The following is a 16,890-nucleotide window of genomic DNA, read 5'->3' as shown; positions in this document are numbered from 1 at the left end:
TGTTATAGGAAGTACAGATGTGACCACTATTACTACAATTCATAGTTTGGGAAATCTTGTTTTCATGGCTGCTAACATGTATTTATTAATTCTGGTACAACTTGGTCTGTATTGTCATTGCATTATGCTACTAATAGCATATATTTGCTTGGCAGCTAACATACTGACTGAGAGCTGGATCTAATCGCACAGTTGGTCCATGCCAGGTGTGCACCCTCCATTGCGAAGCTCTCAGTGGTGCTGTGGTTGTCCTGTGTACCTGGGACCTCTCCCTGGTCCTGTCATGCTACTTGCTTGTGGGAGAGTATATTTCTTTTAGAAGAATTACAAAAAAACCACTTTAGAAAAAAAAAATTAAAAAAAAAGATCAACACTCGCATAGCCTTGTCTGTGTCCTTGCTGGAACACAGAGAGGCTGCAGGAATGACCAAGATTCATATGAGAGTGGGCTAAAACACACAGAGAGGCTGAACTGTGGCTGCGGGGTGGATGCCCTCAGCACTGTAAGAGCATGGATACTTGTTTCAGGCTTTTCTATATATTTGGCGCCCTTTCATCATCATGCTGGTATTATATAAAATAGTTCATTTTAGTTAAGTATCAAAGCAGGAAAAGAAAAATCAGAAACCTCAGACAAAGAAAAAAAATACTTTAGTTGTTGCAGTTTTCCTGTCTTTAAGGGACAGTGACCCTGCCTGATTAAGCATTAGCCTTCAGATTTTTTACAGTGATGTGGTGGGGTTTTTTATTTGTTTGTTTGGTTGATTTTTTTTTTTTTTTCCCTCCAGCCCACTGTTCTTAAACTGCAGGTTATTTTAAGCTTATTGCTTTTAAATTGCAGAATATTTAAGACACTGCAGGCATGTATAATTAGCTTGGGCAGTACTGAAGGTCACGCTATAGTGAACTAACCTATAATGACAGTTGGATAGTCTGCATGATAGTCTTTTTATCTAGGTAATGTATCTGATTCTGATTTTATTAACCAGTGTTTATTCCTTCCTGTGCTGGCAATTATACTCCTTTACTTCAGCACTGATAATTTAAACCTGTATTTTTTAAAAAAACTTCTGTATGAGCAAACATCGGATTTATTTGGTTCCTCATCTAGTCAAGTTTGAATGTGTTTCACTTGCCATAAATATTCCTTGAAATTAAGCTTTTCTGTTGTTTGCTTTGTAAGGCTGTAATAATCATTGATGTGGTGATGGATGAACAAAACCACTGGAGGCATAGTCTTCATTTATTACATGAAATTTGGGAGGAGATGGACCTGGACAGAGATGCAACTCATCCCAGCATTGCAATTTTTTCAATTAATGGTAGCATTAAAGACTTCTGATACTGTAGTAGCTCTTTAAATCGAAGTTGTGCTGTATTGCTGTTCCTCGTGGGCTTGGAGCACACAGGTTGGCAGTGGATCCCTTTGGGTTTCCTGTTTTCTTGGTGAGCTTCAGTGGTGTCATGTTCTTGTGAAAAAAAACCAGTCGCCTCCTGCTATGTATCAATGGAAACATAGATGGTAAGAAACATGAAAGCACTTGCTCTTTTCCACTCATTGCTGGTAGGGTCTCAGCTAGAGCTGTGTCCACTCCCATACAGTAAGCTGAGCCTTGGCTCCAAGCACCACGTGCTTTTCTGTTTGGTGAAAGGCTTATAATATTTTCCATCACAAAGTTCTTTGAGCATCTTTTGATTTGTTAGTAGTTATTAATTATTTAATAAGCTGTTTTCAAAATCTAATTCAGATCAAAAGTTTACAATTGGATACATGTCTGTAAGTAACATATGCAATTGTTCAAAAATTATTTGAATACCAAGGCAATTGGTATTCAAAACAATTGTTTTGTGAAGGCTGAAATCTAGATTCATTGAGAAAATCTGTAAAGAACGAACTGCAGACAGGCTTCCTGCTACTTCTCTTATGAAAAATCTAAAACAAAACAGAAAATGACAGCACATCATTATAATGAAATAGATCCATTTGTTAACAGTTCTACAGTGAAATTTTGTTATTGGCAGTAGTAACAATATAAACGTTTGCGTTCAGCTGAGGGCATGCAGTGATATTCACAATGGGGTCAAAAATGTCCCTGTAGCATTCTCGATGAAAGAAGCATTGCTTTAAAAAACCCTGTCAGGCTATTGTGGAATTTTATGTTGCTATTGTGTAGTTTATTCTCTTTTTTTTTTTTCCTTACAAAAATCTAATTTAAAATATTTTCCAGTATCAAATACTCCTACAAAACTGAAAGCTATCTTCCAAACATATTTTCTAATCTGTATTTTTAAACTGTCTTTTTAAGTACATAAACACATGTGCTACAATTAATTTAGCAATTATTCCTAGAACTTTGAGTGGAATCTTTGAATTGAAGTAGAATAAATTCACTAAAGTGTCTGCAAAATGAAAAGAGTGTTTAGTGGATGGCTGGCTACTTAATGAATCCCAGGAAAAACAAGACAGGAATGAAATAAGGTATTGATATGAAAAAGGAGGTGTAATTAGCATCAGTAGAATTCTGTAGCTTGTTAAGTCTGGTTTGAAATATGGAAAAAAAGAAAGATGGGAATGTTGTATGGTGTTCACACTCCTGACAAGCAAAGCTGCAGCTGGGCTCTGAGGGTCTGGGGCAGTACGTGAGCCAGGGTTTTGCCATAGCGGCTCCATCAGCCAGCCCTTCAGAAAGAACTGGTGTGAAGAACTGGGAGATGTGACATCCTGACTTCAGAAAGTGCTGGATGTAACAAAGAAAACCACATCCATTGCACTGTAAATGCAAAGTATTGATAGCTCTATATGTACACCTATTTTATATAGTACGGGATTCCTTCTGCTGAAGATCTTGCAGCACTGAAAATATTACACAGGCTTTGCAGTAGAAACTGGCATACATCAGAAACTGAGCTGAACACTTTTTGGATTTCTGTGTGTCTGAGCACCATGGAGGTGATATAAGTCACATTTGTACAGCTGCCTCAAGTGGTAATTTTGTAATCAGATGAAGCATAAGAACAATAATTCCTCAATGCATACCGTTAAGTTACTGCATTTAACTTCATTTCACTACCCTGTAATTATCTTTTCATTCTATAGGTGTGTGATACTTTTCAAAGTTGTTTGTGTCTGAAAATTAAGTGAAGTTGTGACATACTTAGAATAGTCTTCCTTCAGTGACCTAAACTTCTTAGCTCTGGTAAATATTCACAATAATAAAAACTATCTATGCAGTGATCAGTCATCACAAGTTATCCAAAACAGCACAGTGATGAGAAAGGACTGTACTTTAGGCCTGGTAAGAGTCAATGGCTGTGAATTTTTCTCTTTATTTTAATGGTGAAACTTATACGATATCCTCTCTCTGTATACAGTGGTTGCATTTGTAATTGTTGTACCTGTTACAGAAAGGAAAAGGTGAAGTCGTGTGCTAGGTCTGTTGTTTCCAATGATCTTTAAGAAGGAGATAGGAAAATGGTAACATTTTAATGTTACAAAAGTATTTGTTCATTTGAAGGAGACTGAATAAACACAGAGAGACCTAGCAAAGTAAACAGTAGTAGGAACCAGAAGAGCAGATAAAATGTGGAGTAAACCAAGAAAACTTCAGTGGAGTCTGAGATGAGTTTAAATTCTGTAAGAACTCTAAATCGTTATTAATAGATATTGCTTGATAAAAGGATTATAAATGATTAACAGATGTATATACATTACAGCCATACAGGAGTATTGTGTGGTAAATAGCACTCATTAACGCCAGTAAAAAGTGTTAAAATCATTTAGACTTACTGTGCCTGTAAGCGATCTGTTAAACAGTCCACTGCTTTGCTTTTCAGTACACCAGCTATTAAGAAATCATTAATCTCTTAATAACTGCTTGTGGCATTAATGTAAAATATGTCTGAGTCTCCTCATGCTGATGTTAAATAAGATTTATGGTAGTTTTTCAGAGGTTCTCTCCTTTTCCCCCTCCCAAAAGTTGAGAAGGATACTTTACCAGAGAACAGAGAAAATTGTAAGCTGTTAAGTTGTGCATGTTTGGCTCTTTTTGTGGTCATTATTATATGTAGGTTTAATACTTTGTAGGATCCATCATCTTACTATAGTACTAAGAAAACCTTTTTCTTGTTTGGGGAAAAAAACAAAGAGAGAAGACATATCAGTGTATGGTTACATAAATTGAAAACAGCTAACAGCCAAAGGGCTGTAACTCAACCAGAAATGGATATTGTAGCGCTCAGAGAGCGTTCACCTTGGCAGTTATTTCTCTTAGGAATGGGATAAAAACATTTCCAAAATACAGACAGTTACCAATACACGCTTCTAACCAGTTTGAATTTTCACAACCTACTTCACTGCAAATCAAACCAAAGTTAAAAGAATAACCTTCATTACCTTAACTCAACTCTTTTAATACATATGCATGTCAAGATTCCTTTTCCTTTAAAAAAAAATTTCTACTCTCTTGAGTCTCTGTTTCTTTGATTGTTTGCTACCCAACATCTATAGCCTTCTATGTGGTGGTGTGTCAATAAGAAAGTATCAAGCCTGGGGAAATGTGGTTGGAAATTCAGTAAAAACGAAATATGAAATGGAGTGGGGGTGGGGTGAGAAGCTGTTTTTCTGTTTTTCTAAATAACTTCTGAAGGGGCTTAAAGTGCCCTCTACTGGAAGTGTGATATTTTTACACTGCCAACTACACAAGTGGTTTGGTTGCAGGGCTATTACCTATGTTGTCTTCAATGGAAAATGACCAAACTCATAAGGGAATCAGAGATTTAGAAAAGCTCAAATATCTGCTGAACTGCTGGACTTTGTGTCTGCTTTTACTATTGATTGACCGGTGGAGAAGTCTAGTGTAGAGGAATATGACAGTGAGATGACATGAGATGAAATATTTTTTCAGTTAGGAATGACCTCATAATTCATAAATGGCAGTATGGAGTGGGACTACAAATGAATTATGTGGGGACATCCTAATGAGTAGGAGTTGGTTTTGATCAAGTTCTATCCACTACAGAACTTCTAAGCTTAGAAGAAATGTATTTCATATTGCAATTTACTACATGAAAACAAAAATTGAGGAAGCTTTTATAGGTGGAGCGACAGGTTGCTTTATTTATTTATCCATGAGATAGTAGTGATTTTTGGCAAATGGGATTGAATTCCATCATGGCATTCAAATGTTCAGGTAATGCTCATGACCATTTACACTTTGTCCTTGCTATAACTTTAGGTCATAAACTGCTGTAGAACGTATGTTCATTTCTTGCAGATAAGGCTTGGGTTTTTTAATACATCTTTATTTAGCCCTGTTGATATTTTTTTTTCCCCAATTACGTTTTCATAGACCTGATTAAGCCAACAGGAGTCAGACCTGAATCACTGTTAAGAAATGTGTAAGATTTTTAGCTAAATGATTGCTTAGCTGAGGTTTGCCTTCTAAAAAGAGACCTTTAAGGTCTGTTTATATACAAGCCACATGACTAATGGACATAAAATATAAAAAAAATATTAGTAAGGGAGAACTTTTCTCAGATGATCTGCAAGGTGTTATCTTCTGGGGAGAGCTCTGTGGACGTGAGAGTACAGCACTTTTTGCAGTTCTGTCAGGTCTCTGCAGCATGGTTCTTACACTGAAATGGATGTAAGTACCTTGAAACTGCTTATGTAAAAGAAGTGATTTCATAAAATCCAACCTTTATTACTATTCTTTTCCTCATGGGTGATATAAGGAGGTTTTGTTACCTGTGACTCTTATTAACTCATACAACCAATCAGTTTGAATCATGCTCAAAATGTCTTCTTCAAAAGGCTATAGGAATAAAAAGGCTAAATATGAATTTGTCACTTTTATAGCAAAATACCTCCACAGTGGAAAGGAAACCTAAGGTAAGCAAAACTTGCTTAATTTGAAGCTTGTAGTGAACTCTGACATGACTACTTCTACAAGTCCCTCCATGTAGGCTGGAAGAAGAACTGCAGTATTTTCACAGCAAAATTTTATTTTTACCAGTCATGTACCCAGTGATGCAGTGTAAAGAAAAACTGTTATGTAAATGTAGCTTTCCCTCCTGATAAAGACAATGAAAGCTCCTTGCAAATTTAGTCTAGAAATATGCAGTGTTTTATTTGAAGTTATATGCTCTCTAGCATAATTTCATGAGGTGCACACTTCTTTTGTGAAAACCTCAAGGCAGAGTGTCAGATAAGCACCAGCAATATTTGTTAAGATAAGAGATCAAACTGCTCTTGGACCAGGCAGTGCCAATGCCATGGATGGCTGGAGACAAAGGCAAAAGAATGGCAAAGGTTGTATAACTCTTTACACTGTCATATTGGTTTTATGATCATGGCAAAAAGATAACTGGATAAAGGGGTCAATACTAGGGCCTAAAGATAAGTGTAATGGTCCTCCTGTTGAATATCCCACACCTCGTTGGTGGCTCTTGAGTATTTGGGAGATGTCAATACAGACACTGTCCCTCAGTCCAGGTTCTTCCAGGATGGAAATATGTCTAGTAGCTTTTCTGGTTGATTGGGTTTTGATGTCATGTTGCTTTTCATGATTGCTTTAGCCAAAGAAACTCTAAAATTAGTGCGTTCAGTCAAGTTATTTATATCTGACACCTGAAGAGAATATTGGTAGGTTGGTGAAAGATTATAGACACTTCAACAGTAGTGGAGAATCAGGGTCTTTAGCACTTTTAGACTTGGGAATTTAAAACAAATCAAGAGGTTGCAATCTGAATAAAGTCATACAAAGGGCAGGTGAGATTCACGGGGTAATGCAAACCAGTCAAGCTTTGCTAGAGCTCACAAACATGGTTAATGTTGTAAGTAATACCATAAAAATTGAGAGGGGGTCTGAATATGAATTTTGATCTTTTAAAGCCCATCTTATGTTTATTCAGAACATGTTTTTGTAGGAGTTGAACAGCTCTGAAGAAACCTATCTAGCCAAGTTAGGCCTAGGCACCTAGGGGTACATTGCTGGCTGCCCTCAGCCCTCATGGGGGTCCTTTGCTGCTGGAAGCATCAAGCTACAGTCATGCAGGCTCCTGCCGCCAGCTGCGGCAGGGCAGAAAGCAGCATCTCAAAGTGAGAAGAGATGCCGTGTTGGTCTGTGTGCCTGGGCTACTGAAATGATCAGGTACAACTTTTCTAACCACTGTGAGTGTGACCCTGACTGTCACTGCTTGGGAATGTGTCTTAGATTGTCCTTTCATGGCCCTGAATAATGTTGCTGAAGCTGATAACTAGGAAATACTGACATTTATATGTCATATTTGGTCCAGATAAATGCTGAGGGGGAAAAAAGATACCTATAGATGTGTAGAGAGACGTGCCTTGAATTTGTGACATACGTTTGCATTCTCCAAAGGACTAAGATTATTACACTGTAATTAGGTAGTTCATCAATTGGCCACCACTTGTGGGGCTTACCTCACCCATTGCTGAATTTGGAGACCCGTACATTAATTTTAACTCTGATGACAATTGGCTGTAATGTTCCCTGTTGTCACTGCAGCCATGGAGGTCAGGCCTAATGATATGCCAAAAACTCTGTGACAGTTTGCATACAGACACCATTTACTCAGGTCTCAGCACTGCCATTCTCAGAAGATGAGGAGGTATTGAAGTGTCAAACTGAGACTGAGCAGGTGACAGCTGATGCATTTTAGATCAGCTGCCTTCATGACTGATTTAGTAAACCTAACTGAGAGCAAGCAGGCTTTTTCTCCTTCAATATTATACTCTTCTTAAAAAAAGAAAAAGAAAACGAAGCTGTGAAAATGTGTGCTTTTATTTTTAAACACTACCCTTTATACCTTTTTTTTCAGTTTGAAACCTTTAAGTGTAAAAATGATACAGGATGTAAGATCCAAGAGGATTTTTCCTATGGAATGAATTGAGGTAGAGAAATATTTTTATCCTTTCCACGGCAATATGGCAATTTAACATCTGACTCTTTCAGTCAATCACTTTACCTGCTGTCTTGTACATATCATACAATTTCTTTAAATAGATAATGCTCAAAATAACACAGACAAGTAACAACATGGAGAAACATATGCAACAAATGTAACGTGTTTCCTTCTCTTTCCTTAGCTGTTACTTCCTAATTTTGATAATGTTGATTAAAAAATAAAGGTATTTCATAGCATATGTATTTTGGAGTATGGTCAGAGCTTCTAACAGACAGTGAATACAATTATGTGGCAGAACAAGTGTCATTGTCGTTGCAGATTGGTGCTCATAGAGCTGGTTGCTGTACCATGGAAGAATTAAATTTTCTCGTGTGTGCAGAGATGTTTCTGGTCTTTTCTCATGGATAACATTAACATTTGAAAGGTCTAACAGGGGTTTTAAGTGGCAAATTCTTTCCTGTCCATCACTGGTTTACAGGATCTCCTTTTGGCAGAACAACTGCATAGTCACAGAAGAGGGAGACAAATTTTGTAGATGTCATTTTGGTGGCAGCATCCAGTTGCTCAGAGCATTTTTTTGTCTCTTTTGTCTACTGGTATGCAAAAGGACAGGATGTGGGAAGAGATCTCTTCTCTACATTTCTCCTCTGCTCTCTTTTTGACTGAAATATTCCCCTCAGAAAAGCTCTGCCATTGCTCCCTGTGGTTATGGGAATGCTTCTTCGTCTAGTTTGGCTACCAGAGGGTACGGTGGATACTATAAACCTTGGGTTCAGGAGAAAAAAGATTTTTAAGTCAAGAGAAATTCTTGCATTTTTTCTTGAACACTTAAAAATGTAAAGATGCATTGCTAATATGCAGAGTGTGAAGTATGTTTTTCTAAGTGACTCAATAATATATTGCATATGTTCCTTTTCTATATGTTGGGGGTTTTTTTTGGTTTGATTTTTTTTTTTGAGAAATCATGTTTGTTTGTTTTTGTTTTTTTTTCCAATCTATTAAATACCGGAAAATTGCGTCACTGGAGCAAAGAGTAAACTTCATGAATACAATGGTCAGAGATGTCCAAACCCTTCTGCGTTTCTTTCATTCCCCCCAGAGTATTGCAAGCTGAAAATAAAAGTATTTATGCACAAGTCACATAAATGATACTCTTCCTTCATCACCAGTGCAGCTGGGACTGCAATATTTCTCGTGATGACTGACGTTTTCTTTCACCTCTCTGTCCTCTCCTCATGAAAATGCTTAGCCACTCCTGAGGAGCGCAAGTGTCAGACAAAGCACAGAGTCCTAGGGTTTGCCTTTGGGAGGCCCAAGGGAGGGAAGTGGCCATTGAGGAGATGAGCAGAGCTGTGTTGGATCAGATATGCCAGTCACTAGAAGGAAGGTGATGACCCAGGGAGATGACAGTGCCAGATCATTGTGTGGCTCAGTCTATATAGCACAATTCTCTAGTGGCTGTTGTTATTGTTTCCTTGGTGTATTAAAAGGCAGAGAGGGGGGAGTGGTTGCAAAATGCTTTAGAAAGCAGATTTTTATATATATATATATAGAATTAGCACTAAAAACAGCCTTAAAAAGGTAATAAAAACCGTAATACTTCACTATTTCCAGGTAAGTATGTGCAGGGGGAGAAGGGAAACATCTTGTTAAATCTCCGTTATATCTTCACGTTAGAGAAATGCCTTACAGTTTTTGATGCAGGCTCACTTCCCTATATGCTGAAAACTCACTTCAATATTTATTGCAATGTAAGGTTCTATTATTGAATATAGTGACGCAAAACCTCATTCCAGCAGAAAGTTTTCTCTGCAGACTCTCTGCTACACAGTCCTGCATCATCAAAAAAAGAAAGCCATGTAAATTATAGAGAAAAATAATGTTATCAGGGGAATATCTGTGAACTGCTTTCTATAAACTTCTGCAATATTTATTTCAAATATATATGTAATTTTTAGATTCTGATTCTTTGTAGGCTTCTTGTGTTTTTCTCTAAGTTATTCCAAAATCTTCCATTTTCTGTTGGCAGGGAAAGTTACCGTTGCCATCTCTAATGTGTTTATTAACGTCCATACCTGACATTGCAATCCCTACAGCTACACACCGGTCCCCAAATGTTGCCTGACTACTGGTGCCATTTATGTCTGAAATGTGGAGCCAGAAACTAGGAACCTGTCACCTAAATCAAGATGACAGCTTGGGTCTGGACTTGAGTCCTTATGGCTCATCATGATTCAGCATCCCTGCCATCAGGGGAAGGAGATAACACAGCAGTGAAATGGGCAGAGGGTGCCTTAATGAGGGTTGTTAATGAGAGGAAGGTAGCTTTCGTTTTAATGGTGCAACAGAATTTTTTTTTCCCCAATTCACTTTTTTCCCCTACCCTGTGCATGGTTTAATACACGGAAATAGGCACTTGGGAACTAGTTATCTGGAGAGAAACAGCGCACACCTGGGCTGTAAGTATTTTGTTTCCTAGAACAGACAGAGCCAGAGGTTTATTGGGGGGTATGGGGCTTGGGGGGTGGGTGTGTGTGAATGGGTGAGGTGAGCTTACCCTCTTGATATATTGATTAACATAGCAATTAGAGAGAATGGTCTGCTGAGACTGTGCTTGTGGTGTCAAGAGTTCATCCTGAAAGAGAAAATAGTGGATTTCAGCTTCTCTCATGTTATTTTTGTTTCTAGACATAAGCAGCAAGACAGTGCAAAAACAAAGGCATGCTGACAGATTGGGTAACCCTGTCAGGACAAGGAGTCCAAATGACAACACTCCCCAGCCCAAGTCATTACAGGCCGCATTAGTTGTATATGACTGCAGTCATTCCTTTGCTGTGGGGTAGCTGTTTGTACAGCTCAATGAGGGAAAATGAGAGAGAAGCTCATTGCATCTGAGGCTAGAAAGACATATTTAGATCTGAGTCTAAAATTATCAAGTCACTTCAACTTTCTTGTATTTTACTTCATAGGCTTGTAGTTTTCAACCTTTTTTGATCTGTGAACGTCTCAAGCTTTTCCACTGAAGATACAGACCTCTGCATAGTGAGTTAAAGCCCCACTGACAATTAGCTTGAATTTTTAATATTTTCTTTTCAAGGTATCCTTACAGATGTCCACAAACCTTGAGTGCTTTGCAGACTACATCACGAAAACCATTGCTCTGAGGTACTAGTCAGGTTGAGTTGAGCCTGAAGCTGCTAAAATGTTGAAGATTTTGGCTGGGAAAAAAACATTCTGTTGTGAGAAGAGGAAAAATAGCAGTTTTGAAGTGGAGAGTTAATAGTAATATCTTTGAAAGTATTTACATTTTTCCTTTGCAAATTTTAAGCAAGCTGAGCCTTGGACTTTGAGGTCCAAGTGCCCAGCAGCACTGATGGGGAGCAAGGACAGAGGCAGCCATGGAAGACGTGTGTTGCCATGCTTGCCTCTACAATGTAGCAGCAGGCCGTTGACCCTGGAAGACCAGAAATTCAGGTTTTAGTGTATGATCTTTTGGGAAAACAAGCAAATTTTCTATAAGGACTTAGAAGCTTGTTAAAAGAAATGCATTGAAGGAATTTTTTTTGTTCAGTATTTCCTGACTGAATGTTCATTTTTTTTAGACATCTGTTCACTCTAGCTGAGGTCCAAGCTCAAAAGTCCCAGGCATTTTAACATTGAGCCTGAAGTTACTGGTTGAAGGCCATCTTGAGAGGTAATATGGGAAGGTGAGCTGTCAAAGGGGAATTAAGTCCTGGTGGGGTGGTGATGAGCAAATAATTCTAATTGTTCAATTAACTGAATTTTAAAATTACTATAGAATTGTGTCAGAAATAAGGGACAAATAAAGTCAGCACAGGAATCAGCCAGCTAAGTGAACATCAGGCTTTTATTTTCATGGTTTCTTTTTTATTTGGAGACCTGTTTCCTAGGAGAAATTACCAATTAAGACAGTAACTATTTCTTTTTGCCTAGAGTCAAAGAATAATTTTTTTGTTTGTACTTATGTCTGGATCTCACTGCTAGCCATGAGCCTTCCTTTGACTGTATAGGTAGGGACAAGTTGGAATTGCATAGTGCCGAATCCCTGCTTGCTCCAAGATGCTAAACTGCTGCTTAATAGAAAACTTGATGTCTTACTTGTGTAGTTCTCAATTTGAATCTACCCTTTTCTATTTCTTTGACTCCTGGCTGTGTGTGATGACTTCTGTAATAAGGAGGAATGGCTAAAAATCAATGAAAAGCTCTTTTAAAACTTTCACGCATGAATTGGTATGTGTGCTTGGCATAGATTCTCAAATGCAGTCAAAGGAAATTAATGGCAAGAAAAGGATGCTGGCAAGGAGGAGGTGCATCAAAGAAGTTTGGATTAGGTGATGTTAGGTAAAGCCTTTTTAAACAGCATAGGAAGCCACTAGTATTTTTTTGTTTATTTGGTAGTTTTAAAGGAGTCTTTGTTTTCTTTCCATACTTAAACAAATCCTGAGAAAACAGAGTAGTGCCAAGCACGTTTAGACTTTTGCGATCTTGAGGAAGAAGCTGGCAGCCAACCATCTGCATTTTATCAGCCAGCTTGTTCCTAAACTCTGGGGTCTACATAGGAAAGCAGATTTGCTTTTTAGATTTTTGGCGGACAAAGATGGATTGCATCCTTTATATGGTCAAAGGGAGAAGAGACATTCTGTTTAAGGGGACAGTTTATTTGCTTGTCTTTGAGTGGAGCATTGCTTTTAAGAGGAGGAGGAAGCTATGCTAGCTGACATGCTAGGCTTCTTGGAAAAACGTTACTTCAAATAACGTGGAGCCTGTCAAGTTGTGGGGAGAGGAATGAGACTGAGGTACACAGTGTTGTGTTCCTGGTTCCATGCCTGGGAAACTTGAAAGTTAAAGTATTAAAGTGGTTAGCAAGTGCTATTAGATAACAGCTTTTGGAGGTCTGTGTATTGTAAAAACCTCTGTGTTAGTAATGTCAAATTGAAAATTCCTCTTGCCTCAGAGATGCTACTAACATTAATAAAGTTCCTGATATGCATAATTTACAGAATTAAACAGTAAGGGTATCTGCTTTTTCGGTTTGTTTGAGGACTGGAGCCTTATCTCTATTAAGGCAAGCAAATTCATGGAATCATTGGAAATCACAACAGTAATTATTAATTAACAGTAATTATTACAGTAATTAACTGTAAGCTGTCTGCTTGGTGATATATTTGAAGAGAATCCTATATTTGGTTTGGGTGGAGAAATATAGTAGTCCAGCATGTACTCATTTGATTAATCACGTTAATTGAGAATCACTTCAATTCTACACTTACCACTGTAGTAAATAGTCTTCATTTCATAGAAATGTTATTTCATTTAAAAAATATTCTCAAGATTTTTCACTTTGGTTAGGTAAGTATGTAGTATAATTTCTCATAAATTGTGTTTGTGCTTCTTAAAGGGAGTCTTTTGTACTCCTTTTTCTTCCCTTGCCGCATTGCTACCTAAGTTTATTATTGTTTTTTAATATCTTTTATGATCTCATATATTCTTCTTGGGTTTCCTTAGCTTTTGAAATGTAACTATGATACTGCAGAAAAAAATATAATTTGAGTGCTCTATATGTGCTTACATAAATACACATAGAAAATGAAGGTTTAGTTCATGTGAATATTTGTAGAAACCACCTTTTGCACTCATAGTCAAACCTTGTTAATAGAAGGGACTGCAACAAGCTACCTTTGAATTTCATCTGTGGGTTTGGTGAGGAAAGAAAATTTTAGCAAAGAATGAGGTGAAGGAGAAACAGAAAAAGAAAGAAAAGGTGAAAGGAAAGGTAAAATAACAGTGAAGAGAGAGGAGAAGCAGATAAACAGTTAGAACCACTTTTCACCTTATGAAAGAGTTTAGGCCTCTCAGCAGGCTTATTGGCATTTCACAAAGATTAGAGCGTGTTTTAAATATTGCATGAAGAAAGGTGTTTCAGTATGTAGTGAGAAGCTTTTGAAAATGAAGTAATATTGTTATGGTACTTCATCAGTTTTCTGCAGAAATGAAATGGCTACTCGTTCACTTGTGCAGCAGGTCCCTGCACTAGTGGGAACAGACCTCTGAAGTTTCTTGGTAGAGTATGGTTTCATGCTTGTCAGGAGTGGGAGAAAACTAGCTTCAAGTCTCCACATGGGTGCTGGCAGCTCTCCTTCCTTTAGGGATGTCTCTGATATATTATAGGTAGAGGAAAATGTTGGCAAAACCAGGTATATTTTATGAGGTTAAGAGAGATTATGGCTGTCTTGCTCAGCTGAGGTTGGTCTTGTGTCCCCTGGCTAATTTCCTGTCTCTGCCCCCAGATACCAAAATGAGTTGGCAATTCAGTAACTGTTGCTGCACTTCAACATTGCTAGTTAATGTATAATTTAATATATACTAAAATTATTAAAAATAGGTGGAGAATGCAAATGTGGTTTAAAGTGGAAAAATGTATTTGTGTAGACATCTAGCTTCATATTTTTTGCTATGCTGCTTATTTGATACATGTGACCTCTTTCTTAAAACAAGGACATTTCAGCTGTAAAGAAAAATCTTTTATAAAAATTTAAAAAAAAAAATTCCATGCTGGATGCTTTTATCATGGGCCTTACATCAAGTTGTGGACAGGCTGTGCAATCTTTCCTTTCAGGGAAGTGGAAAAGCCACAGGAATAGATGGAAACGAAATTCCATTCAGCTGCTCCTCTCTCTCATCTACCAGAAGTTAGAGGGCTGTCCGGTCACCATAATCCCTCCCCACCACATGTGTGTGCTCGTCGGCTGTCCAAACAAAACATAGCTGAGAGACAGCCCAGCTCAGCATATGAAGAATGACAGGAGTATTTGATAAGAAGGTCAGTACAACTGGCCTGTGACAGATAGCTCTTCCCAGTTACAGTATGCAGAGTAGGCTAATGAAGTAGCCTAGCATGTCATAGAATCACAGAATGGTTTGGGCTGAAAGGGACATTAAAGATCATCTAGTTCCAACCCGCCTGCCATGGGCAGGGACACCTTCCACTAGACCAGGTTGCTCAAAGCCCTATCCAACCTGGCCTTGAACACTTCCAGGGATGGGGCATCCACAGCCTCTCTGGGCAACCTGGTCCAGTGCCTCACCACCCTCACAGTGAAGAACTTCCTTATATCTAATCTAAATCTACCCTTTTTCAGTTGAAAACTGTTACCGGGCACAGAGGTGAGACTGACTGGCCTGTAGTTCCCTGGGTCTTCCTTTTTTAAAAATGGGGGTTACGTTTCGCCTTTTCCAGTCAGTGGGAACTTCACTGGACTGCCACGACTTCTCTGATATGATGGATAGTGCCTTAGCCACTTCATCCACCAATTCACTTGGGACGCGAGGATGAATCTCATCAGGTCCCATGGACTTGTGCACTTCCAGGTTCCTTAGATGGTCTCAAACCTGATCTTCTCCTACAGCAGGTGGTTCTTCATTCTCCCAGTCCCTGCCTTTGTCTTTTGTGGCTTGGGTGGCATGGCTGGAGCACTTGCTGGTGAAGACTGAGGGGGGAAAAACGTCATTTGGGTGGCATGGCTGGAGCACTTGCTGGTGAAGACTAAGGGGGGAAAAACGTCATTGAGTACCTCAGCTTTCTCCATATCCTGGGTAATCAGGTCTCCCGTTTCCTTCTGGAGAGGGCCCACATTTTCCCTAGTCTTCCTTTTATTGCCAGCATACCTACAGAAGCTTTTTCTTCTTGTGCTTGATGTCCCTGGCCAGATTTAATTCTATCAGGGCTTTGGCTTTCCAAACCTGATCTCTGGCTGCTTGGACAATTTCTCTGTGTTCCTCCAAGGCTACCTGTCCTTGCTTCCACCCTCTGTAGGCTTCCTCTTTGTGTTTGAGTTTGTCCAGGAACTCCTTGTTCAGGAGGAGCTCCTGGTGTTTTTCCCAAATTTCACTTTGTTGGGATGCATTGCTCCTGAGCCTGAAGAAGGTGATCCTTGGATATTAACCAGCTTTCTTGGGCCCCTCTTCCCTCCAGGTCTTTATCCCATGGTATTCCACCAAGTAGATCCCTGAAGAGGCCAAAGCCTGTTCTCCTGAAATCCAGGGTAGCAAGCTTGGTGTGCACCCTCCTTGCTGCCCTAAGGATCTTGAACTCCACCATTTCATAGTCACTGCAGCCAAGGCTGCCCTTGAGCTTCACATTCCCTACCAGCCCCTCCTTGTTGTCTCCTCTATCACTTGGAGAAGTAAATTATCAACAGTGCACTGCAGGAACCTCCTGGATTCCTTATGCCCTGCTGTGTTGTCCCTCCAACAGATATCGGGGTGGTTGAAGTCCCCCATGAGGATGAGGACTTGTGAACGTAAGGCTGCTCCTCTCTGTCTATAGAGGGCCTCATCTGCTCAGTCTTCCTGGTCGGGTGGTCTGTAGCAGACCCCAGCTATATTGTCACCTGTCCCTGCCCTCCCTTTAATCCTGACCCATAGGCTCTCGGTTGGCTCCTCATCCATCGCCAGGCGAAGCTCCATACACTCCAGCTGGACATTGACATAGATGGTGACACCCCCTCCTCGTCTCCTCTGCCTGTCCTTCCTAAAGAGTCTGTATCCTTCCATTCCAACACTCCAATCATAGGAGCCATCCCACCACATCCCCATGGTGCCAATAAGATCACAGCCCTGCGGGCATGTGCATGTCTCTAACTCCTCTTGTTTATTCCCCATGCTATGTGCATTTGCATAGAGGCATTTAAGTTGTCATCGTGATCTGGCAGAAGTGGTAGGCTGGGATGACAAATGGAGCTGCTTTGGCCAGGTCTTTCCTTTGCTTCTCTGTGAGTGAGCTGTAAGAGCACGTGGGGATGGTGCTTTGTTTCCCCTCCTTCCTCACGGCTACCTATTCCTCATTGCAAGCTTTGGTTTCCAAGCGCAGCTGCAAGACAAAAGAAGAATAAGCTGACTTATGACATAAGACCAAAACCTCATTATTTTGAGAATCTTTTC

The 16,890-nt window shown here is 39.3% G+C and overlaps 1 long non-coding RNA gene across 1 annotated transcript; it reads left to right on the top strand.

Moving 5' to 3' along the window:
* The first annotated feature begins 1,766 nt into the window (after nucleotides 1–1,766).
* LOC104830888 lies at nucleotides 1,767–16,542 on the top strand. Its single transcript, XR_774263.1, has 3 exons — nucleotides 1,767–1,777; nucleotides 5,427–5,431; nucleotides 16,411–16,542. It is a non-coding gene; the product is annotated as an uncharacterized LOC104830888 (long non-coding RNA).
* The last annotated feature ends 348 nt before the right edge of the window (nucleotides 16,543–16,890 follow it).

The sequence above is a fragment of the Haliaeetus leucocephalus genome, unplaced genomic scaffold (assembly GCF_000737465.1).
Source record: "Haliaeetus leucocephalus isolate CR32 unplaced genomic scaffold, Haliaeetus_leucocephalus-4.0 Scaffold205, whole genome shotgun sequence".
NCBI lineage: Eukaryota > Metazoa > Chordata > Aves > Accipitriformes > Accipitridae > Haliaeetus > Haliaeetus leucocephalus.
Note: the sequence above shows the minus strand (reverse complement) of the source record. Positions and strands in the feature narration are given on the sequence as shown.